Below are 22,969 nucleotides of genomic sequence, written 5' to 3'. Positions count from 1 at the left end.
CTCAGCATTTTCTATATTCAAACCAAACCATAAAAGGTCAATCTTTTTGCTTGGGATTGTGCTGCATTACAACTTTTTTCTACAAACTAGGTAAGTTTTTTTTTACTCCCCCAGTCTGGTTCTCTACATACATAGAAATGGTTTGCTAGAAAATTGCCCGACTGTATTTGTAGGCCATAATTCACATTGTGAAACCCAGCAGTCGATGGATCGAAACCAACCTCTGCTAAATAGTTGTGATTTATAAACTTCATCATTGCATATCAACTGAACTTTTCTGTCAACAGCAAACGTGTCTCGGATCAAAAACACTAGTCAAAATCCTAAATCCCAGTACAACTCGTGCCAAAGGACCAGAAGGAGATTCGCGACCTCTCAGCATTTTCTATATTCAAACCAAACCATAAAAGGTCAATCTTTTTGCTTGGGATTGTGCTGCATTACAACTTTTTTCTACAAACTAGGTAAGTTTTTTTTACTCCCCCAGTCTGGTTCTCTACATACATAGAAATGGTTTGCTAGAAAATTGCCCGACTGTATTTGTAGGCCATAATTCACATTGTGAACTACGTAGATGTTCTTCAAATATGGGAGAAAGGAATCTGTACTTAAAAAAAAAAAAAAAAAAAGCACTCAATGGCACATTTGACTATAAGTAAACTGTGACATGGTGTGGCGTGAAACTGATAATGGCGTTCGTCGGGCATGGGGGATTAGCTCAAGTGGTAGAGCGCTCGCTTAGCATGCGAGAGGTAGCGGGATCGATGCCCGCATTCTCCAATACAATCTTTGTATTCCTTTTTCAGTTGGCCGAGTGAATTGTTTATGCCACCTGCTCGTGGCACACACGTCCAAACCTTGAAGACTTTCAACAATGGCTAAATCAAGCCTTCGATAGCTCAGCTGGTAGAGCGGAGGACTGTAGATCTAAATTAGCAATCCTTAGGTCGCTGGTTCAATTCCGGCTCGAAGGAAGTTTTGTGTATTCTATCAGATGTTTTCAACCTTCTGGCAAATACCAGACATCTATGCTCTTTCTGGACATGTAGACAGAAACACAACCGGAAAGTTTTTTCTCCAGTTTGCCTTGTGAATTCAAAACTTAGGCAGCAACAGTGCTTTTACTTTATGGAGATGCTGAGCACCAATGTGAAAACGTCTTCAACTGTAGCATGCTACCCAAGCAAAAGGAACCAACGTCCCTGGGTGGACTCGAACCACCAACCTTTCGGTTAACAGCCGAACGCGCTAACCGATTGCGCCACAGAGACACAAACGCCTGCCGAACTTTCGTCTAACAGCCGGACGCACCCACCAGTTTTAACCGGAACCTTAAACAATGGTCAGACACCATTTCCTCTAATGATTTTCAACAATAATATGACACAAGAAAGCAAAAAAAAACAAAGAAACAATTGCAGAACCCCAGGAGTACTCTAGTCGCCAACAAATATGTAATGGCTGAAAATTTACATGTCATCGACCTGAACACAAACAGTCATTAGAATTTTACTCTGTACATCTGTTAACACAAGCAGAGTGGCGCAGCGGAAGCGTGCTGGGCCCATAACCCAGAGGTCGATGGATCGAAGCCATCCTCTGCTAAATTGTGCTGCATTGCATCTTTTTCTACAAACTAGCTAAGTTTTTTTCACTTCCCCATTTTGGTTCTCTATATACAGAGAAATGGTTTGCTAGAAAATTGCTCGACTGTATTTGTAGACCATAATTCACATTGTGAAACCCAGCGGTCAATGGATTGAAACCAACCTCTGCTAAATAGTTGTGTTTTATAAACTTCATCATTGCATATCAACTGAACTTTTCTGTCAACAGCAAACGTGTCTCGGATCAAAAACACTAGTCAAAATCCTAAATCCCAGTACAACTCGTGCCAAAGGACCAGAAGGAGATTCGCGACCTCTCAGCATTTTCTATATTCAAACCAAACCATAAAAGATCAATCTTTTCGCTTGGGATTGTGCTGCATTACAACTTTTTTCTACAAACTAGGTAAGTTTTTTTTCATTCCCCCAGTTTGGTTCTCTATATACAGAGAAATGGTTTACTAGAAAATTGCTCGACTGTATTTGTAGGCCATAATTCACATTGTGAAACCCAGCGGTCGATGGATCGAAACCAACCTCTGCTAAATAGTTGTGTTTTATAAACTTCATCATTGCATATCAACTGAACTTTTCTGTCAACAGCAAACGTGTCTCGGATCAAAAACACTAGTCAAAATCCTAAATCCCAGTACAACTCGTGCCAAAGGACCAGAAGGAGATTCGCGACCTCTCAGCATTTTCTATATTCAAACCAAACCATAAAAGGTCAATCTTTTTGCTTGGGATTGTGCTGCATTACAACTTTTTTCTACAAACTAGGTAAGTTTTTTTTACTCCCCCAGTCTGGTTCTCTACATACATAGAAATGGTTTGCTAGAAAATTGCCCGACTGTATTTGTAGGCCATAATTCACATTGTGAAACCCAGCGGTCGATGGATCGAAACCAACCTCTGCTAAATAGTTGTGATTTATAAACTTCATCATTGCATATCAACTGAACTTTTCTGTCAACAGCAAACGTGTCTCGGATCAAAAACACTAGTCAAAATCCTAAATCCCAGTACAACTCGTGCCAAAGGACCAGAAGGAGATTCGCGACCTCTCAGCATTTTCTATAATCAAACCAAACCATAAAAGGTCAATCTTTTTGCTTGGGATTGTGCTGCATTACAACTTTTTTCTACAAACTAGGTAAGTTTTTTTTACTCCCCCAGTCTGGTTCTCTACATACGTAGAAATGGTTTGCTAGAAAATTGCTCGACTTTATTTGTAGGCCATAATTCACATTGTGAACTCCGTAGATGTTCTTCAAATATGGGAGAAAGGAATCTGTACTTAAAAAAAAAAAAAAAAAAAAAAAAAAAAGCACTCAATGGCACATTTGACTATAAGTAAACTGTGACATGGTGTGGCGTGAAACTGATAATGGCGTTCGTCGGGCATGGGGGATTAGCTCAAGTGGTAGAGCGCTCGCTTAGCATGCGAGAGGTAGCGGGATCGATGCCCGCATTCTCCAATACAATCTTTGGATTCCTTTTTCAGTTGGCCGAGTGAATTGTTTATGCCACCTGCTCGTGGCACACACGTCCAAACCTTGAAGACTTTCAACAATGGCTAAATCAAGCCTTCGATAGCTCAGCTGGTAGAGCGGAGGACTGTAGATCTAAATTAGCAATCCTTAGGTCGCTGGTTCAATTCCGGCTCGAAGGAAGTTTTGTGTATTCTATCAGATGTTTTCAACCTTCTGGCAAATACCAGACAGCTATGCTCTTTCTGGACATGTAGACAGAAACACAACCGGAAAGTTTTTTCTCCAGTTTGCCTTGTGAATTCAAAACTTAGGCAGCAACAGTGCTTTTACTTTATGGAGATGCTGAGCACCAATGTGAAAACGTCTTCAACTGTAGCATGCTACCCAAGCAAAAGGAACCAACGTCCCTGGGTGGACTCGAACCACCAACCTTTCGGTTAACAGCCGAACGCGCTAACCGATTGCGCCACAGAGACACAAACGCCTGCCGAACTTTCGTCTAACAGCCGGACGCACCCACCAGTTTTAACCGGAACCTTAAACAATGGTCAGACACCATTTCCTCTAATGATTTTCAACAATAATATGACACAAGAAAGCAAAAAAAAACAAAGAAACAATTGCAGAACCCCAGGAGTACTCTAGTCGCCAACAAATATGTAATGGCTGAAAATTTACATGTCATCGACCTGAACACAAACAGTCATTAGAATTTTACTCTGTACATCTGTTAACACAAGCAGAGTGGCGCAGCGGAAGCGTGCTGGGCCCATAACCCAGAGGTCGATGGATCGAAGCCATCCTCTGCTAAATTGTGCTGCATTGCATCTTTTTCTACAAACTAGCTAAGTTTTTTTCACTTCCCCATTTTGGTTCTCTATATACAGAGAAATGGTTTGCTAGAAAATTGCTCGACTGTATTTGTAGACCATAATTCACATTGTGAAACCCAGCGGTCAATGGATTGAAACCAACCTCTGCTAAATAGTTGTGTTTTATAAACTTCATCATTGCATATCAACTGAACTTTTCTGTCAACAGCAAACGTGTCTCGGATCAAAAACACTAGTCAAAATCCTAAATCCCAGTACAACTCGTGCCAAAGGACCAGAAGGAGATTCGCGACCTCTCAGCATTTTCTATATTCAAACCAAACCATAAAAGATCAATCTTTTCGCTTGGGATTGTGCTGCATTACAACTTTTTTCTACAAACTAGGTAAGTTTTTTTTCATTCCCCCAGTTTGGTTCTCTATATACAGAGAAATGGTTTACTAGAAAATTGCTCGACTGTATTTGTAGGCCATAATTCACATTGTGAAACCCAGCGGTCGATGGATCGAAACCAACCTCTGCTAAATAGTTGTGTTTTATAAACTTCATCATTGCATATCAACTGAACTTTTCTGTCAACAGCAAACGTGTCTCGGATCAAAAACACTAGTCAAAATCCTAAATCCCAGTACAACTCGTGCCAAAGGACCAGAAGGAGATTCGCGACCTCTCAGCATTTTCTATATTCAAACCAAACCATAAAAGGTCAATCTTTTTGCTTGGGATTGTGCTGCATTACAACTTTTTTCTACAAACTAGGTAAGTTTTTTTTACTCCCCCAGTCTGGTTCTCTACATACATAGAAATGGTTTGCTAGAAAATTGCCCGACTGTATTTGTAGGCCATAATTCACATTGTGAAACCCAGCGGTCGATGGATCGAAACCAACCTCTGCTAAATAGTTGTGATTTATAAACTTCATCATTGCATATCAACTGAACTTTTCTGTCAACAGCAAACGTGTCTCGGATCAAAAACACTAGTCAAAATCCTAAATCCCAGTACAACTCGTGCCAAAGGACCAGAAGGAGATTCGCGACCTCTCAGCATTTTCTATAATCAAACCAAACCATAAAAGGTCAATCTTTTTGCTTGGGATTGTGCTGCATTACAACTTTTTTCTACAAACTAGGTAAGTTTTTTTTACTCCCCCAGTCTGGTTCTCTACATACGTAGAAATGGTTTGCTAGAAAATTGCTCGACTTTATTTGTAGGCCATAATTCACATTGTGAACTCCGTAGATGTTCTTCAAATATGGGAGAAAGGAATCTGTACTTAAAAAAAAAAAAAAAAAAAAAAAAAAAAGCACTCAATGGCACATTTGACTATAAGTAAACTGTGACATGGTGTGGCGTGAAACTGATAATGGCGTTCGTCGGGCATGGGGGATTAGCTCAAGTGGTAGAGCGCTCGCTTAGCATGCGAGAGGTAGCGGGATCGATGCCCGCATTCTCCAATACAATCTTTGGATTCCTTTTTCAGTTGGCCGAGTGAATTGTTTATGCCACCTGCTCGTGGCACACACGTCCAAACCTTGAAGACTTTCAACAATGGCTAAATCAAGCCTTCGATAGCTCAGCTGGTAGAGCGGAGGACTGTAGATCTAAATTAGCAATCCTTAGGTCGCTGGTTCAATTCCGGCTCGAAGGAAGTTTTGTGTATTCTATCAGATGTTTTCAACCTTCTGGCAAATACCAGACAGCTATGCTCTTTCTGGACATGTAGACAGAAACACAACCGGAAAGTTTTTTCTCCAGTTTGCCTTGTGAATTCAAAACTTAGGCAGCAACAGTGCTTTTACTTTATGGAGATGCTGAGCACCAATGTGAAAACGTCTTCAACTGTAGCATGCTACCCAAGCAAAAGGAACCAACGTCCCTGGGTGGACTCGAACCACCAACCTTTCGGTTAACAGCCGAACGCGCTAACCGATTGCGCCACAGAGACACAAACGCCTGCCGAACTTTCGTCTAACAGCCGGACGCACCCACCAGTTTTAACCGGAACCTTAAACAATGGTCAGACACCATTTCCTCTAATGATTTTCAACAATAATATGACACAAGAAAGCAAAAAAAACAAAGAAACAATTGCAGAACCCCAGGAGTACTCTAGTCGCCAACAAATATGTAATGGCTGAAAATTTACATGTCATCGACCTGAACACAAACAGTCATTAGAATTTTACTCTGTACATCTGTTAACACAAGCAGAGTGGCGCAGCGGAAGCGTGCTGGGCCCATAACCCAGAGGTCGATGGATCGAAGCCATCCTCTGCTAAATTGTGCTGCATTGCATCTTTTTCTACAAACTAGCTAAGTTTTTTTCACTTCCCCATTTTGGTTCTCTATATACAGAGAAATGGTTTGCTAGAAAATTGCTCGACTGTATTTGTAGACCATAATTCACATTGTGAAACCCAGCGGTCAATGGATTGAAACCAACCTCTGCTAAATAGTTGTGTTTTATAAACTTCATCATTGCATATCAACTGAACTTTTCTGTCAACAGCAAACGTGTCTCGGATCAAAAACACTAGTCAAAATCCTAAATCCCAGTACAACTCGTGCCAAAGGACCAGAAGGAGATTCGCGACCTCTCAGCATTTTCTATATTCAAACCAAACCATAAAAGATCAATCTTTTCGCTTGGGATTGTGCTGCATTACAACTTTTTTCTACAAACTAGGTAAGTTTTTTTTCATTCCCCCAGTTTGGTTCTCTATATACAGAGAAATGGTTTACTAGAAAATTGCTCGACTGTATTTGTAGGCCATAATTCACATTGTGAAACCCAGCGGTCGATGGATCGAAACCAACCTCTGCTAAATAGTTGTGTTTTATAAACTTCATCATTGCATATCAACTGAACTTTTCTGTCAACAGCAAACGTGTCTCGGATCAAAAACACTAGTCAAAATCCTAAATCCCAGTACAACTCGTGCCAAAGGACCAGAAGGAGATTCGCGACCTCTCAGCATTTTCTATATTCAAACCAAACCATAAAAGGTCAATCTTTTTGCTTGGGATTGTGCTGCATTACAACTTTTTTCTACAAACTAGGTAAGTTTTTTTTTACTCCCCCAGTCTGGTTCTCTACATACATAGAAATGGTTTGCTAGAAAATTGCCCGACTGTATTTGTAGGCCATAATTCACATTGTGAAACCCAGCAGTCGATGGATCGAAACCAACCTCTGCTAAATAGTTGTGATTTATAAACTTCATCATTGCATATCAACTGAACTTTTCTGTCAACAGCAAACGTGTCTCGGATCAAAAACACTAGTCAAAATCCTAAATCCCAGTACAACTCGTGCCAAAGGACCAGAAGGAGATTCGCGACCTCTCAGCATTTTCTATATTCAAACCAAACCATAAAAGGTCAATCTTTTTGCTTGGGATTGTGCTGCATTACAACTTTTTTCTACAAACTAGGTAAGTTTTTTTTACTCCCCCAGTCTGGTTCTCTACATACATAGAAATGGTTTGCTAGAAAATTGCCCGACTGTATTTGTAGGCCATAATTCACATTGTGAACTACGTAGATGTTCTTCAAATATGGGAGAAAGGAATCTGTACTTAAAAAAAAAAAAAAAAAAAGCACTCAATGGCACATTTGACTATAAGTAAACTGTGACATGGTGTGGCGTGAAACTGATAATGGCGTTCGTCGGGCATGGGGGATTAGCTCAAGTGGTAGAGCGCTCGCTTAGCATGCGAGAGGTAGCGGGATCGATGCCCGCATTCTCCAATACAATCTTTGGATTCCTTTTTCAGTTGGCCGAGTGAATTGTTTATGCCACCTGCTCGTGGCACACACGTCCAAACCTTGAAGACTTTCAACAATGGCTAAATCAAGCCTTCGATAGCTCAGCTGGTAGAGCGGAGGACTGTAGATCTAAATTAGCAATCCTTAGGTCGCTGGTTCAATTCCGGCTCGAAGGAAGTTTTGTGTATTCTATCAGATGTTTTCAACCTTCTGGCAAATACCAGACAGCTATGCTCTTTCTGGACATGTAGACAGAAACACAACCGGAAAGTTTTTTCTCCAGTTTGCCTTGTGAATTCAAAACTTAGGCAGCAACAGTGCTTTTACTTTATGGAGATGCTGAGCACCAATGTGAAAACGTCTTCAACTGTAGCATGCTACCCAAGCAAAAGGAACCAACGTCCCTGGGTGGACTCGAACCACCAACCTTTCGGTTAACAGCCGAACGCGCTAACCGATTGCGCCACAGAGACACAAACGCCTGCCGAACTTTCGTCTAACAGCCGGACGCACCCACCAGTTTTAACCGGAACCTTAAACAATGGTCAGACACCATTTCCTCTAATGATTTTCAACAATAATATGACACAAGAAAGCAAAAAAAAACAAAGAAACAATTGCAGAACCCCAGGAGTACTCTAGTCGCCAACAAATATGTAATGGCTGAAAATTTACATGTCATCGACCTGAACACAGTCATTAGAATTTTACTCTGTACATCTGTTAACACAAGCAGAGTGGCGCAGCGGAAGCGTGCTGGGCCCATAACCCAGAGGTCGATGGATCGAAGCCATCCTCTGCTAAATTGTGCTGCATTGCATCTTTTTCTACAAACTAGCTAAGTTTTTTTCACTTCCCCATTTTGGTTCTCTATATACAGAGAAATGGTTTGCTAGAAAATTGCTCGACTGTATTTGTAGACCATAATTCACATTGTGAAACCCAGCGGTCAATGGATTGAAACCAACCTCTGCTAAATAGTTGTGTTTTATAAACTTCATCATTGCATATCAACTGAACTTTTCTGTCAACAGCAAACGTGTCTCGGATCAAAAACACTAGTCAAAATCCTAAATCCCAGTACAACTCGTGCCAAAGGACCAGAAGGAGATTCGCGACCTCTCAGCATTTTCTATATTCAAACCAAACCATAAAAGATCAATCTTTTCGCTTGGGATTGTGCTGCATTACAACTTTTTTCTACAAACTAGGTAAGTTTTTTTTCATTCCCCCAGTTTGGTTCTCTATATACAGAGAAATGGTTTACTAGAAAATTGCTCGACTGTATTTGTAGGCCATAATTCACATTGTGAAACCCAGCGGTCGATGGATCGAAACCAACCTCTGCTAAATAGTTGTGTTTTATAAACTTCATCATTGCATATCAACTGAACTTTTCTGTCAACAGCAAACGTGTCTCGGATCAAAAACACTAGTCAAAATCCTAAATCCCAGTACAACTCGTGCCAAAGGACCAGAAGGAGATTCGCGACCTCTCAGCATTTTCTATATTCAAACCAAACCATAAAAGGTCAATCTTTTTGCTTGGGATTGTGCTGCATTACAACTTTTTTCTACAAACTAGGTAAGTTTTTTTTTACTCCCCCAGTCTGGTTCTCTACATACATAGAAATGGTTTGCTAGAAAATTGCCCGACTGTATTTGTAGGCCATAATTCACATTGTGAAACCCAGCAGTCGATGGATCGAAACCAACCTCTGCTAAATAGTTGTGATTTATAAACTTCATCATTGCATATCAACTGAACTTTTCTGTCAACAGCAAACGTGTCTCGGATCAAAAACACTAGTCAAAATCCTAAATCCCAGTACAACTCGTGCCAAAGGACCAGAAGGAGATTCGCGACCTCTCAGCATTTTCTATATTCAAACCAAACCATAAAAGGTCAATCTTTTTGCTTGGGATTGTGCTGCATTACAACTTTTTTCTACAAACTAGGTAAGTTTTTTTTACTCCCCCAGTCTGGTTCTCTACATACATAGAAATGGTTTGCTAGAAAATTGCCCGACTGTATTTGTAGGCCATAATTCACATTGTGAACTACGTAGATGTTCTTCAAATATGGGAGAAAGGAATCTGTACTTAAAAAAAAAAAAAAAAAAAGCACTCAATGGCACATTTGACTATAAGTAAACTGTGACATGGTGTGGCGTGAAACTGATAATGGCGTTCGTCGGGCATGGGGGATTAGCTCAAGTGGTAGAGCGCTCGCTTAGCATGCGAGAGGTAGCGGGATCGATGCCCGCATTCTCCAATACAATCTTTGGATTCCTTTTTCAGTTGGCCGAGTGAATTGTTTATGCCACCTGCTCGTGGCACACACGTCCAAACCTTGAAGACTTTCAACAATGGCTAAATCAAGCCTTCGATAGCTCAGCTGGTAGAGCGGAGGACTGTAGATCTAAATTAGCAATCCTTAGGTCGCTGGTTCAATTCCGGCTCGAAGGAAGTTTTGTGTATTCTATCAGATGTTTTCAACCTTCTGGCAAATACCAGACAGCTATGCTCTTTCTGGACATGTAGACAGAAACACAACCGGAAAGTTTTTTCTCCAGTTTGCCTTGTGAATTCAAAACTTAGGCAGCAACAGTGCTTTTACTTTATGGAGATGCTGAGCACCAATGTGAAAACGTCTTCAACTGTAGCATGCTACCCAAGCAAAAGGAACCAACGTCCCTGGGTGGACTCGAACCACCAACCTTTCGGTTAACAGCCGAACGCGCTAACCGATTGCGCCACAGAGACACAAACGCCTGCCGAACTTTCGTCTAACAGCCGGACGCACCCACCAGTTTTAACCGGAACCTTAAACAATGGTCAGACACCATTTCCTCTAATGATTTTCAACAATAATATGACACAAGAAAGCAAAAAAAAACAAAGAAACAATTGCAGAACCCCAGGAGTACTCTAGTCGCCAACAAATATGTAATGGCTGAAAATTTACATGTCATCGACCTGAACACAGTCATTAGAATTTTACTCTGTACATCTGTTAACACAAGCAGAGTGGCGCAGCGGAAGCGTGCTGGGCCCATAACCCAGAGGTCGATGGATCGAAGCCATCCTCTGCTAAATTGTGCTGCATTGCATCTTTTTCTACAAACTAGCTAAGTTTTTTTCACTTCCCCATTTTGGTTCTCTATATACAGAGAAATGGTTTGCTAGAAAATTGCTCGACTGTATTTGTAGACCATAATTCACATTGTGAAACCCAGCGGTCAATGGATTGAAACCAACCTCTGCTAAATAGTTGTGTTTTATAAACTTCATCATTGCATATCAACTGAACTTTTCTGTCAACAGCAAACGTGTCTCGGATCAAAAACACTAGTCAAAATCCTAAATCCCAGTACAACTCGTGCCAAAGGACCAGAAGGAGATTCGCGACCTCTCAGCATTTTCTATATTCAAACCAAACCATAAAAGATCAATCTTTTCGCTTGGGATTGTGCTGCATTACAACTTTTTTCTACAAACTAGGTAAGTTTTTTTTCATTCCCCCAGTTTGGTTCTCTATATACAGAGAAATGGTTTACTAGAAAATTGCTCGACTGTATTTGTAGGCCATAATTCACATTGTGAAACCCAGCGGTCGATGGATCGAAACCAACCTCTGCTAAATAGTTGTGTTTTATAAACTTCATCATTGCATATCAACTGAACTTTTCTGTCAACAGCAAACGTGTCTCGGATCAAAAACACTAGTCAAAATCCTAAATCCCAGTACAACTCGTGCCAAAGGACCAGAAGGAGATTCGCGACCTCTCAGCATTTTCTATATTCAAACCAAACCATAAAAGGTCAATCTTTTTGCTTGGGATTGTGCTGCATTACAACTTTTTTCTACAAACTAGGTAAGTTTTTTTTACTCCCCCAGTCTGGTTCTCTACATACATAGAAATGGTTTGCTAGAAAATTGCCCGACTGTATTTGTAGGCCATAATTCACATTGTGAAACCCAGCGGTCGATGGATCGAAACCAACCTCTGCTAAATAGTTGTGATTTATAAACTTCATCATTGCATATCAACTGAACTTTTCTGTCAACAGCAAACGTGTCTCGGATCAAAAACACTAGTCAAAATCCTAAATCCCAGTACAACTCGTGCCAAAGGACCAGAAGGAGATTCGCGACCTCTCAGCATTTTCTATAATCAAACCAAACCATAAAAGGTCAATCTTTTTGCTTGGGATTGTGCTGCATTACAACTTTTTTCTACAAACTAGGTAAGTTTTTTTTACTCCCCCAGTCTGGTTCTCTACATACGTAGAAATGGTTTGCTAGAAAATTGCTCGACTTTATTTGTAGGCCATAATTCACATTGTGAACTCCGTAGATGTTCTTCAAATATGGGAGAAAGGAATCTGTACTTAAAAAAAAAAAAAAAAAAAAAAAAAAAAGCACTCAATGGCACATTTGACTATAAGTAAACTGTGACATGGTGTGGCGTGAAACTGATAATGGCATTCGTCGGGCATGGGGGATTAGCTCAAGTGGTAGAGCGCTCGCTTAGCATGCGAGAGGTAGCGGGATCGATGCCCGCATTCTCCAATACAATCTTTGGATTCCTTTTTCAGTTGGCCGAGTGAATTGTTTATGCCACCTGCTCGTGGCACACACGTCCAAACCTTGAAGACTTTCAACAATGGCTAAATCAAGCCTTCGATAGCTCAGCTGGTAGAGCGGAGGACTGTAGATCTAAATTAGCAATCCTTAGGTCGCTGGTTCAATTCCGGCTCGAAGGAAGTTTTGTGTATTCTATCAGATGTTTTCAACCTTCTGGCAAATACCAGACAGCTATGCTCTTTCTGGACATGTAGACAGAAACACAACCGGAAAGTTTTTTCTCCAGTTTGCCTTGTGAATTCAAAACTTAGGCAGCAACAGTGCTTTTACTTTATGGAGATGCTGAGCACCAATGTGAAAACGTCTTCAACTGTAGCATGCTACCCAAGCAAAAGGAACCAACGTCCCTGGGTGGACTCGAACCACCAACCTTTCGGTTAACAGCCGAACGCGCTAACCGATTGCGCCACAGAGACACAAACACCTGCCGAACTTTCGTCTAACAGCCGGACGCACCCACCAGTTTTAACCGGAACCTTAAACAATGGTCAGACACCATTTCCTCTAATGATTTTCAACAATAATATGACACAAGAAAGCAAAAAAAAACAAAGAAACAATTGCAGAACCCCAGGAGTACTCTAGTCGCCAACAAATATGTAATGGCTGAAAATTTACATGTCATCGACCTGAACACAAACAGTCATTAGAATTTTACTCTGTACATCTGTTAACACAAGCAGAGTGGCGCAGCGGAAGCGTGCTGGGCCCATAACCCAGAGGTCGATGGATCGAAGCCATCCTCTGCTAAATTGTGCTGCATTGCATCTTTTTCTACAAACTAGCTAAGTTTTTTTCACTTCCCCATTTTGGTTCTCTATATACAGAGAAATGGTTTGCTAGAAAATTGCTCGACTGTATTTGTAGACCATAATTCACATTGTGAAACCCAGCGGTCAATGGATTGAAACCAACCTCTGCTAAATAGTTGTGTTTTATAAACTTCATCATTGCATATCAACTGAACTTTTCTGTCAACAGCAAACGTGTCTCGGATCAAAAACACTAGTCAAAATCCTAAATCCCAGTACAACTCGTGCCAAAGGACCAGAAGGAGATTCGCGACCTCTCAGCATTTTCTATATTCAAACCAAACCATAAAAGATCAATCTTTTCGCTTGGGATTGTGCTGCATTACAACTTTTTTCTACAAACTAGGTAAGTTTTTTTTCATTCCCCCAGTTTGGTTCTCTATATACAGAGAAATGGTTTACTAGAAAATTGCTCGACTGTATTTGTAGGCCATAATTCACATTGTGAAACCCAGCGGTCGATGGATCGAAACCAACCTCTGCTAAATAGTTGTGTTTTATAAACTTCATCATTGCATATCAACTGAACTTTTCTGTCAACAGCAAACGTGTCTCGGATCAAAAACACTAGTCAAAATCCTAAATCCCAGTACAACTCGTGCCAAAGGACCAGAAGGAGATTCGCGACCTCTCAGCATTTTCTATATTCAAACCAAACCATAAAAGGTCAATCTTTTTGCTTGGGATTGTGCTGCATTACAACTTTTTTCTACAAACTAGGTAAGTTTTTTTTACTCCCCCAGTCTGGTTCTCTACATACATAGAAATGGTTTGCTAGAAAATTGCCCGACTGTATTTGTAGGCCATAATTCACATTGTGAAACCCAGCGGTCGATGGATCGAAACCAACCTCTGCTAAATAGTTGTGATTTATAAACTTCATCATTGCATATCAACTGAACTTTTCTGTCAACAGCAAACGTGTCTCGGATCAAAAACACTAGTCAAAATCCTAAATCCCAGTACAACTCGTGCCAAAGGACCAGAAGGAGATTCGCGACCTCTCAGCATTTTCTATAATCAAACCAAACCATAAAAGGTCAATCTTTTTGCTTGGGATTGTGCTGCATTACAACTTTTTTCTACAAACTAGGTAAGTTTTTTTTACTCCCCCAGTCTGGTTCTCTACATACGTAGAAATGGTTTGCTAGAAAATTGCTCGACTTTATTTGTAGGCCATAATTCACATTGTGAACTCCGTAGATGTTCTTCAAATATGGGAGAAAGGAATCTGTACTTAAAAAAAAAAAAAAAAAAAAAAAAAAAAGCACTCAATGGCACATTTGACTATAAGTAAACTGTGACATGGTGTGGCGTGAAACTGATAATGGCGTTCGTCGGGCATGGGGGATTAGCTCAAGTGGTAGAGCGCTCGCTTAGCATGCGAGAGGTAGCGGGATCGATGCCCGCATTCTCCAATACAATCTTTGGATTCCTTTTTCAGTTGGCCGAGTGAATTGTTTATGCCACCTGCTCGTGGCACACACGTCCAAACCTTGAAGACTTTCAACAATGGCTAAATCAAGCCTTCGATAGCTCAGCTGGTAGAGCGGAGGACTGTAGATCTAAATTAGCAATCCTTAGGTCGCTGGTTCAATTCCGGCTCGAAGGAAGTTTTGTGTATTCTATCAGATGTTTTCAACCTTCTGGCAAATACCAGACAGCTATGCTCTTTCTGGACATGTAGACAGAAACACAACCGGAAAGTTTTTTCTCCAGTTTGCCTTGTGAATTCAAAACTTAGGCAGCAACAGTGCTTTTACTTTATGGAGATGCTGAGCACCAATGTGAAAACGTCTTCAACTGTAGCATGCTACCCAAGCAAAAGGAACCAACGTCCCTGGGTGGACTCGAACCACCAACCTTTCGGTTAACAGCCGAACGCGCTAACCGATTGCGCCACAGAGACACAAACGCCTGCCGAACTTTCGTCTAACAGCCGGACGCACCCACCAGTTTTAACCGGAACCTTAAACAATGGTCAGACACCATTTCCTCTAATGATTTTCAACAATAATATGACACAAGAAAGCAAAAAAAACAAAGAAACAATTGCAGAACCCCAGGAGTACTCTAGTCGCCAACAAATATGTAATGGCTGAAAATTTACATGTCATCGACCTGAACACAAACAGTCATTAGAATTTTACTCTGTACATCTGTTAACACAAGCAGAGTGGCGCAGCGGAAGCGTGCTGGGCCCATAACCCAGAGGTCGATGGATCGAAGCCATCCTCTGCTAAATTGTGCTGCATTGCATCTTTTTCTACAAACTAGCTAAGTTTTTTTCACTTCCCCATTTTGGTTCTCTATATACAGAGAAATGGTTTGCTAGAAAATTGCTCGACTGTATTTGTAGACCATAATTCACATTGTGAAACCCAGCGGTCAATGGATTGAAACCAACCTCTGCTAAATAGTTGTGTTTTATAAACTTCATCATTGCATATCAACTGAACTTTTCTGTCAACAGCAAACGTGTCTCGGATCAAAAACACTAGTCAAAATCCTAAATCCCAGTACAACTCGTGCCAAAGGACCAGAAGGAGATTCGCGACCTCTCAGCATTTTCTATATTCAAACCAAACCATAAAAGATCAATCTTTTCGCTTGGGATTGTGCTGCATTACAACTTTTTTCTACAAACTAGGTAAGTTTTTTTTCATTCCCCCAGTTTGGTTCTCTATATACAGAGAAATGGTTTACTAGAAAATTGCTCGACTGTATTTGTAGGCCATAATTCACATTGTGAAACCCAGCGGTCGATGGATCGAAACCAACCTCTGCTAAATAGTTGTGTTTTATAAACTTCATCATTGCATATCAACTGAACTTTTCTGTCAACAGCAAACGTGTCTCGGATCAAAAACACTAGTCAAAATCCTAAATCCCAGTACAACTCGTGCCAAAGGACCAGAAGGAGATTCGCGACCTCTCAGCATTTTCTATATTCAAACCAAACCATAAAAGGTCAATCTTTTTGCTTGGGATTGTGCTGCATTACAACTTTTTTCTACAAACTAGGTAAGTTTTTTTTACTCCCCCAGTCTGGTTCTCTACATACATAGAAATGGTTTGCTAGAAAATTGCCCGACTGTATTTGTAGGCCATAATTCACATTGTGAAACCCAGCAGTCGATGGATCGAAACCAACCTCTGCTAAATAGTTGTGATTTATAAACTTCATCATTGCATATCAACTGAACTTTTCTGTCAACAGCAAACGTGTCTCGGATCAAAAACACTAGTCAAAATCCTAAATCCCAGTACAACTCGTGCCAAAGGACCAGAAGGAGATTCGCGACCTCTCAGCATTTTCTATATTCAAACCAAACCATAAAAGGTCAATCTTTTTGCTTGGGATTGTGCTGCATTACAACTTTTTTCTACAAACTAGGTAAGTTTTTTTTACTCCCCCAGTCTGGTTCTCTACATACATAGAAATGGTTTGCTAGAAAATTGCCCGACTGTATTTGTAGGCCATAATTCACATTGTGAACTACGTAGATGTTCTTCAAATATGGGAGAAAGGAATCTGTACTTAAAAAAAAAAAAAAAAAAAGCACTCAATGGCACATTTGACTATAAGTAAACTGTGACATGGTGTGGCGTGAAACTGATAATGGCGTTCGTCGGGCATGGGGGATTAGCTCAAGTGGTAGAGCGCTCGCTTAGCATGCGAGAGGTAGCGGGATCGATGCCCGCATTCTCCAATACAATCTTTGGATTCCTTTTTCAGTTGGCCGAGTGAATTGTTTATGCCACCTGCTCGTGGCACACACGTCCAAACCTTGAAGACTTTCAACAATGGCTAAATCAAGCCTTCGATAGCTCAGCTGGTAGAGCGGAGGACTGTAGATCTAAATTAGCAATCCTTAGGTCGCTGGTTCAATTCCGGCTCGAAGGAAGTTTTGTGTATTCTATCAGATGTTTTCAACCTTCTGGCAAATACCAGACAGCTATGCTCTTTCTGGACATGTAGACAGAAACACAACCGGAAAGTTTTTTCTCCAGTTTGCCTTGTGAATTCAAAACTTAGGCAGCAACAGTGCTTTTACTTTATGGAGATGCTGAGCACCAATGTGAAAACGTCTTCAACTGTAGCATGCTACCCAAGCAAAAGGAACCAACGTCCCTGGGTGGACTCGAACCACCAACCTTTCGGTTAACAGCCGAACGCGCTAACCGATTGCGCCACAGAGACACAAACACCTGCCGAACTTTCGTCTAACAGCCGGACGCACCCACCAGTTTTAACCGGAACCTTAAACAATGGTCAGACACCATTTCCTCTAATGATTTTCAACAATAATATGACACAAGAAAGCAAAAAAAAACAAAGAAACAATTGCAGAACCCCAGGAGTACTCTAGTCGCCAACAAATATGTAATGGCTGAAAATTTACATGTCATCGACCTGAACACAAACAGTCATTAGAATTTTACTCTGTACATCTGTTAACACAAGCAGAGTGGCGCAGCGGAAGCGTGCTGGGCCCATAACCCAGAGGTCGATGGATCGAAGCCATCCTCTGCTAAATTGTGCTGCATTGCATCTTTTTCTACAAACTAGCTAAGTTTTTTTCACTTCCCCATTTTGGTTCTCTATATACAGAGAAATGGTTTGCTAGAAAATTGCTCGACTGTATTTGTAGACCATAATTCACATTGTGAAACCCAGCGGTCAATGGATTGAAACCAACCTCTGCTAAATAGTTGTGTTTTATAAACTTCATCATTGCATATCAACTGAACTTTTCTGTCAACAGCAAACGTGTCTCGGATCAAAAACACTAGTCAAAATCCTAAATCCCAGTACAACTCGTGCCAAAGGACCAGAAGGAGATTCGCGACCTCTCAGCATTTTCTATATTCAAACCAAACCATAAAAGATCAATCTTTTCGCTTGGGATTGTGCTGCATTACAACTTTTTTCTACAAACTAGGTAAGTTTTTTTTCATTCCCCCAGTTTGGTTCTCTATATACAGAGAAATGGTTTACTAGAAAATTGCTCGACTGTATTTGTAGGCCATAATTCACATTGTGAAACCCAGCGGTCGATGGATCGAAACCAACCTCTGCTAAATAGTTGTGTTTTATAAACTTCATCATTGCATATCAACTGAACTTTTCTGTCAACAGCAAACGTGTCTCGGATCAAAAACACTAGTCAAAATCCTAAATCCCAGTACAACTCGTGCCAAAGGACCAGAAGGAGATTCGCGACCTCTCAGCATTTTCTATATTCAAACCAAACCATAAAAGGTCAATCTTTTTGCTTGGGATTGTGCTGCATTACAACTTTTTTCTACAAACTAGGTAAGTTTTTTTTACTCCCCCAGTCTGGTTCTCTACATACATAGAAATGGTTTGCTAGAAAATTGCCCGACTGTATTTGTAGGCCATAATTCACATTGTGAAACCCAGCGGTCGATGGATCGAAACCAACCTCTGCTAAATAGTTGTGATTTATAAACTTCATCATTGCATATCAACTGAACTTTTCTGTCAACAGCAAACGTGTCTCGGATCAAAAACACTAGTCAAAATCCTAAATCCCAGTACAACTCGTGCCAAAGGACCAGAAGGAGATTCGCGACCTCTCAGCATTTTCTATAATCAAACCAAACCATAAAAGGTCAATCTTTTTGCTTGGGATTGTGCTGCATTACAACTTTTTTCTACAAACTAGGTAAGTTTTTTTTACTCCCCCAGTCTGGTTCTCTACATACGTAGAAATGGTTTGCTAGAAAATTGCTCGACTTTATTTGTAGGCCATAATTCACATTGTGAACTCCGTAGATGTTCTTCAAATATGGGAGAAAGGAATCTGTACTTAAAAAAAAAAAAAAAAAAAAAAAAAAAAGCACTCAATGGCACATTTGACTATAAGTAAACTGTGACATGGTGTGGCGTGAAACTGATAATGGCGTTCGTCGGGCATGGGGGATTAGCTCAAGTGGTAGAGCGCTCGCTTAGCATGCGAGAGGTAGCGGGATCGATGCCCGCATTCTCCAATACAATCTTTGGATTCCTTTTTCAGTTGGCCGAGTGAATTGTTTATGCCACCTGCTCGTGGCACACACGTCCAAACCTTGAAGACTTTCAACAATGGCTAAATCAAGCCTTCGATAGCTCAGCTGGTAGAGCGGAGGACTGTAGATCTAAATTAGCAATCCTTAGGTCGCTGGTTCAATTCCGGCTCGAAGGAAGTTTTGTGTATTCTATCAGATGTTTTCAACCTTCTGGCAAATACCAGACAGCTATGCTCTTTCTGGACATGTAGACAGAAACACAACCGGAAAGTTTTTTCTCCAGTTTGCCTTGTGAATTCAAAACTTAGGCAGCAACAGTGCTTTTACTTTATGGAGATGCTGAGCACCAATGTGAAAACGTCTTCAACTGTAGCATGCTACCCAAGCAAAAGGAACCAACGTCCCTGGGTGGACTCGAACCACCAACCTTTCGGTTAACAGCCGAACGCGCTAACCGATTGCGCCACAGAGACACAAACGCCTGCCGAACTTTCGTCTAACAGCCGGACGCACCCACCAGTTTTAACCGGAACCTTAAACAATGGTCAGACACCATTTCCTCTAATGATTTTCAACAATAATATGACACAAGAAAGCAAAAAAAACAAAGAAACAATTGCAGAACCCCAGGAGTACTCTAGTCGCCAACAAATATGTAATGGCTGAAAATTTACATGTCATCGACCTGAACACAAACAGTCATTAGAATTTTACTCTGTACATCTGTTAACACAAGCAGAGTGGCGCAGCGGAAGCGTGCTGGGCCCATAACCCAGAGGTCGATGGATCGAAGCCATCCTCTGCTAAATTGTGCTGCATTGCATCTTTTTCTACAAACTAGCTAAGTTTTTTTCACTTCCCCATTTTGGTTCTCTATATACAGAGAAATGGTTTGCTAGAAAATTGCTCGACTGTATTTGTAGACCATAATTCACATTGTGAAACCCAGCGGTCAATGGATTGAAACCAACCTCTGCTAAATAGTTGTGTTTTATAAACTTCATCATTGCATATCAACTGAACTTTTCTGTCAACAGCAAACGTGTCTCGGATCAAAAACACTAGTCAAAATCCTAAATCCCAGTACAACTCGTGCCAAAGGACCAGAAGGAGATTCGCGACCTCTCAGCATTTTCTATATTCAAACCAAACCATAAAAGATCAATCTTTTCGCTTGGGATTGTGCTGCATTACAACTTTTTTCTACAAACTAGGTAAGTTTTTTTTCATTCCCCCAGTTTGGTTCTCTATATACAGAGAAATGGTTTACTAGAAAATTGCTCGACTGTATTTGTAGGCCATAATTCACATTGTGAAACCCAGCGGTCGATGGATCGAAACCAACCTCTGCTAAATAGTTGTGTTTTATAAACTTCATCATTGCATATCAACTGAACTTTTCTGTCAACAGCAAACGTGTCTCGGATCAAAAACACTAGTCAAAATCCTAAATCCCAGTACAACTCGTGCCAAAGGACCAGAAGGAGATTCGCGACCTCTCAGCATTTTCTATATTCAAACCAAACCATAAAAGGTCAATCTTTTTGCTTGGGATTGTGCTGCATTACAACTTTTTTCTACAAACTAGGTAAGTTTTTTTTACTCCCCCAGTCTGGTTCTCTACATACATAGAAATGGTTTGCTAGAAAATTGCCCGACTGTATTTGTAGGCCATAATTCACATTGTGAAACCCAGCAGTCGATGGATCGAAACCAACCTCTGCTAAATAGTTGTGATTTATAAACTTCATCATTGCATATCAACTGAACTTTTCTGTCAACAGCAAACGTGTCTCGGATCAAAAACACTAGTCAAAATCCTAAATCCCAGTACAACTCGTGCCAAAGGACCAGAAGGAGATTCGCGACCTCTCAGCATTTTCTATATTCAAACCAAACCATAAAAGGTCAATCTTTTTGCTTGGGATTGTGCTGCATTACAACTTTTTTCTACAAACTAGGTAAGTTTTTTTTACTCCCCCAGTCTGGTTCTCTACATACATAGAAATGGTTTGCTAGAAAATTGCCCGACTGTATTTGTAGGCCATAATTCACATTGTGAACTACGTAGATGTTCTTCAAATATGGGAGAAAGGAATCTGTACTTAAAAAAAAAAAAAAAAAAAGCACTCAATGGCACATTTGACTATAAGTAAACTGTGACATGGTGTGGCGTGAAACTGATAATGGCGTTCGTCGGGCATGGGGGATTAGCTCAAGTGGTAGAGCGCTCGCTTAGCATGCGAGAGGTAGCGGGATCGATGCCCGCATTCTCCAATACAATCTTTGGATTCCTTTTTCAGTTGGCCGAGTGAATTGTTTATGCCACCTGCTCGTGGCACACACGTCCAAACCTTGAAGACTTTCAACAATGGCTAAATCAAGCCTTCGATAGCTCAGCTGGTAGAGCGGAGGACTGTAGATCTAAATTAGCAATCCTTAGGTCGCTGGTTCAATTCCGGCTCGAAGGAAGTTTTGTGTATTCTATCAGATGTTTTCAACCTTCTGGCAAATACCAGACAGCTATGCTCTTTCTGGACATGTAGACAGAAACACAACCGGAAAGTTTTTTCTCCAGTTTGCCTTGTGAATTCAAAACTTAGGCAGCAACAGTGCTTTTACTTTATGGAGATGCTGAGCACCAATGTGAAAACGTCTTCAACTGTAGCATGCTACCCAAGCAAAAGGAACCAACGTCCCTGGGTGGACTCGAACCACCAACCTTTCGGTTAACAGCCGAACGCGCTAACCGATTGCGCCACAGAGACACAAACGCCTGCCGAACTTTCGTCTAACAGCCGGACGCACCCACCAGTTTTAACCGGAACCTTAAACAATGGTCAGACACCATTTCCTCTAATGATTTTCAACAATAATATGACACAAGAAAGCAAAAAAAACAAAGAAACAATTGCAGAACCCCAGGAGTACTCTAGTCGCCAACAAATATGTAATGGCTGAAAATTTACATGTCATCGACCTGAACACAAACAGTCATTAGAATTTTACTCTGTACATCTGTTAACACAAGCAGAGTGGCGCAGCGGAAGCGTGCTGGGCCCATAACCCAGAGGTCGATGGATCGAAGCCATCCTCTGCTAAATTGTGCTGCATTGCATCTTTTTCTACAAACTAGCTAAGTTTTTTTCACTTCCCCATTTTGGTTCTCTATATACAGAGAAATGGTTTGCTAGAAAATTGCTCGACTGTATTTGTAGACCATAATTCACATTGTGAAACCCAGCGGTCAATGGATTGAAACCAACCTCTGCTAAATAGTTGTGTTTTATAAACTTCATCATTGCATATCAACTGAACTTTTCTGTCAACAGCAAACGTGTCTCGGATCAAAAACACTAGTCAAAATCCTAAATCCCAGTACAACTCGTGCCAAAGGACCAGAAGGAGATTCGCGACCTCTCAGCATTTTCTATATTCAAACCAAACCATAAAAGATCAATCTTTTCGCTTGGGATTGTGCTGCATTACAACTTTTTTCTACAAACTAGGTAAGTTTTTTTTCATTCCCCCAGTTTGGTTCTCTATATACAGAGAAATGGTTTACTAGAAAATTGCTCGACTGTATTTGTAGGCCATAATTCACATTGTGAAACCCAGCGGTCGATGGATCGAAACCAACCTCTGCTAAATAGTTGTGTTTTATAAACTTCATCATTGCATATCAACTGAACTTTTCTGTCAACAGCAAACGTGTCTCGGATCAAAAACACTAGTCAAAATCCTAAATCCCAGTACAACTCGTGCC

At 40.8% G+C, this 22,969-nt stretch overlaps 20 non-coding genes across 20 annotated transcripts; all 20 read left to right on the top strand.

The window, feature by feature from the left end:
* The first annotated feature begins 707 nt into the window (after window positions 1–707).
* On the top strand, window positions 708–780 carry TRNAA-AGC (transfer RNA alanine (anticodon AGC)). Its single transcript has one exon. It is a non-coding gene; the product is annotated as a tRNA-Ala (tRNA).
* Window positions 781–888: 108 nt separating this feature from the next.
* TRNAY-GUA (transfer RNA tyrosine (anticodon GUA)) lies at window positions 889–974 on the top strand. The gene is given in 2 exon segments: window positions 889–925; window positions 939–974. It is a non-coding gene; the product is annotated as a tRNA-Tyr (tRNA).
* A 2,038-nt stretch (window positions 975–3,012) lies between these two features.
* TRNAA-AGC (transfer RNA alanine (anticodon AGC)) lies at window positions 3,013–3,085 on the top strand. The gene has a single exon. It is a non-coding gene; the product is annotated as a tRNA-Ala (tRNA).
* Window positions 3,086–3,193: 108 nt separating this feature from the next.
* On the top strand, window positions 3,194–3,279 carry TRNAY-GUA (transfer RNA tyrosine (anticodon GUA)). Its single transcript is given in 2 exon segments — window positions 3,194–3,230; window positions 3,244–3,279. It is a non-coding gene; the product is annotated as a tRNA-Tyr (tRNA).
* Window positions 3,280–5,317: 2,038 nt separating this feature from the next.
* TRNAA-AGC (transfer RNA alanine (anticodon AGC)) lies at window positions 5,318–5,390 on the top strand. Its single transcript has one exon. It is a non-coding gene; the product is annotated as a tRNA-Ala (tRNA).
* Window positions 5,391–5,498: 108 nt separating this feature from the next.
* On the top strand, window positions 5,499–5,584 carry TRNAY-GUA (transfer RNA tyrosine (anticodon GUA)). The gene is given in 2 exon segments: window positions 5,499–5,535; window positions 5,549–5,584. It is a non-coding gene; the product is annotated as a tRNA-Tyr (tRNA).
* Window positions 5,585–7,613: 2,029 nt separating this feature from the next.
* TRNAA-AGC (transfer RNA alanine (anticodon AGC)) lies at window positions 7,614–7,686 on the top strand. Its single transcript has one exon. It is a non-coding gene; the product is annotated as a tRNA-Ala (tRNA).
* Window positions 7,687–7,794: 108 nt separating this feature from the next.
* Window positions 7,795–7,880, top strand: TRNAY-GUA (transfer RNA tyrosine (anticodon GUA)). The gene is given in 2 exon segments: window positions 7,795–7,831; window positions 7,845–7,880. It is a non-coding gene; the product is annotated as a tRNA-Tyr (tRNA).
* Window positions 7,881–9,906: 2,026 nt separating this feature from the next.
* Window positions 9,907–9,979, top strand: TRNAA-AGC (transfer RNA alanine (anticodon AGC)). The gene has a single exon. It is a non-coding gene; the product is annotated as a tRNA-Ala (tRNA).
* Window positions 9,980–10,087: 108 nt separating this feature from the next.
* On the top strand, window positions 10,088–10,173 carry TRNAY-GUA (transfer RNA tyrosine (anticodon GUA)). The gene is given in 2 exon segments: window positions 10,088–10,124; window positions 10,138–10,173. It is a non-coding gene; the product is annotated as a tRNA-Tyr (tRNA).
* Window positions 10,174–12,207: 2,034 nt separating this feature from the next.
* On the top strand, window positions 12,208–12,280 carry TRNAA-AGC (transfer RNA alanine (anticodon AGC)). Its single transcript has one exon. It is a non-coding gene; the product is annotated as a tRNA-Ala (tRNA).
* A 108-nt stretch (window positions 12,281–12,388) lies between these two features.
* Window positions 12,389–12,474, top strand: TRNAY-GUA (transfer RNA tyrosine (anticodon GUA)). The gene is given in 2 exon segments: window positions 12,389–12,425; window positions 12,439–12,474. It is a non-coding gene; the product is annotated as a tRNA-Tyr (tRNA).
* Window positions 12,475–14,512: 2,038 nt separating this feature from the next.
* TRNAA-AGC (transfer RNA alanine (anticodon AGC)) lies at window positions 14,513–14,585 on the top strand. Its single transcript has one exon. It is a non-coding gene; the product is annotated as a tRNA-Ala (tRNA).
* A 108-nt stretch (window positions 14,586–14,693) lies between these two features.
* TRNAY-GUA (transfer RNA tyrosine (anticodon GUA)) lies at window positions 14,694–14,779 on the top strand. The gene is given in 2 exon segments: window positions 14,694–14,730; window positions 14,744–14,779. It is a non-coding gene; the product is annotated as a tRNA-Tyr (tRNA).
* A 2,028-nt stretch (window positions 14,780–16,807) lies between these two features.
* TRNAA-AGC (transfer RNA alanine (anticodon AGC)) lies at window positions 16,808–16,880 on the top strand. Its single transcript has one exon. It is a non-coding gene; the product is annotated as a tRNA-Ala (tRNA).
* Window positions 16,881–16,988: 108 nt separating this feature from the next.
* Window positions 16,989–17,074, top strand: TRNAY-GUA (transfer RNA tyrosine (anticodon GUA)). The gene is given in 2 exon segments: window positions 16,989–17,025; window positions 17,039–17,074. It is a non-coding gene; the product is annotated as a tRNA-Tyr (tRNA).
* A 2,038-nt stretch (window positions 17,075–19,112) lies between these two features.
* On the top strand, window positions 19,113–19,185 carry TRNAA-AGC (transfer RNA alanine (anticodon AGC)). The gene has a single exon. It is a non-coding gene; the product is annotated as a tRNA-Ala (tRNA).
* A 108-nt stretch (window positions 19,186–19,293) lies between these two features.
* Window positions 19,294–19,379, top strand: TRNAY-GUA (transfer RNA tyrosine (anticodon GUA)). The gene is given in 2 exon segments: window positions 19,294–19,330; window positions 19,344–19,379. It is a non-coding gene; the product is annotated as a tRNA-Tyr (tRNA).
* Window positions 19,380–21,407: 2,028 nt separating this feature from the next.
* Window positions 21,408–21,480, top strand: TRNAA-AGC (transfer RNA alanine (anticodon AGC)). Its single transcript has one exon. It is a non-coding gene; the product is annotated as a tRNA-Ala (tRNA).
* Window positions 21,481–21,588: 108 nt separating this feature from the next.
* On the top strand, window positions 21,589–21,674 carry TRNAY-GUA (transfer RNA tyrosine (anticodon GUA)). Its single transcript is given in 2 exon segments — window positions 21,589–21,625; window positions 21,639–21,674. It is a non-coding gene; the product is annotated as a tRNA-Tyr (tRNA).
* The last annotated feature ends 1,295 nt before the right edge of the window (window positions 21,675–22,969 follow it).

Source organism: Dendrobates tinctorius, unplaced genomic scaffold, assembly GCF_039654945.1.
Source record: "Dendrobates tinctorius isolate UK_male_01 unplaced genomic scaffold, ASM3965494v1 ptg000251l, whole genome shotgun sequence".
Lineage (NCBI taxonomy): Eukaryota > Metazoa > Chordata > Amphibia > Anura > Dendrobatidae > Dendrobates > Dendrobates tinctorius.
The sequence above is the reverse complement of the archived record's forward strand: the minus strand, read 5'-3'. Positions and strand labels throughout refer to the sequence as shown.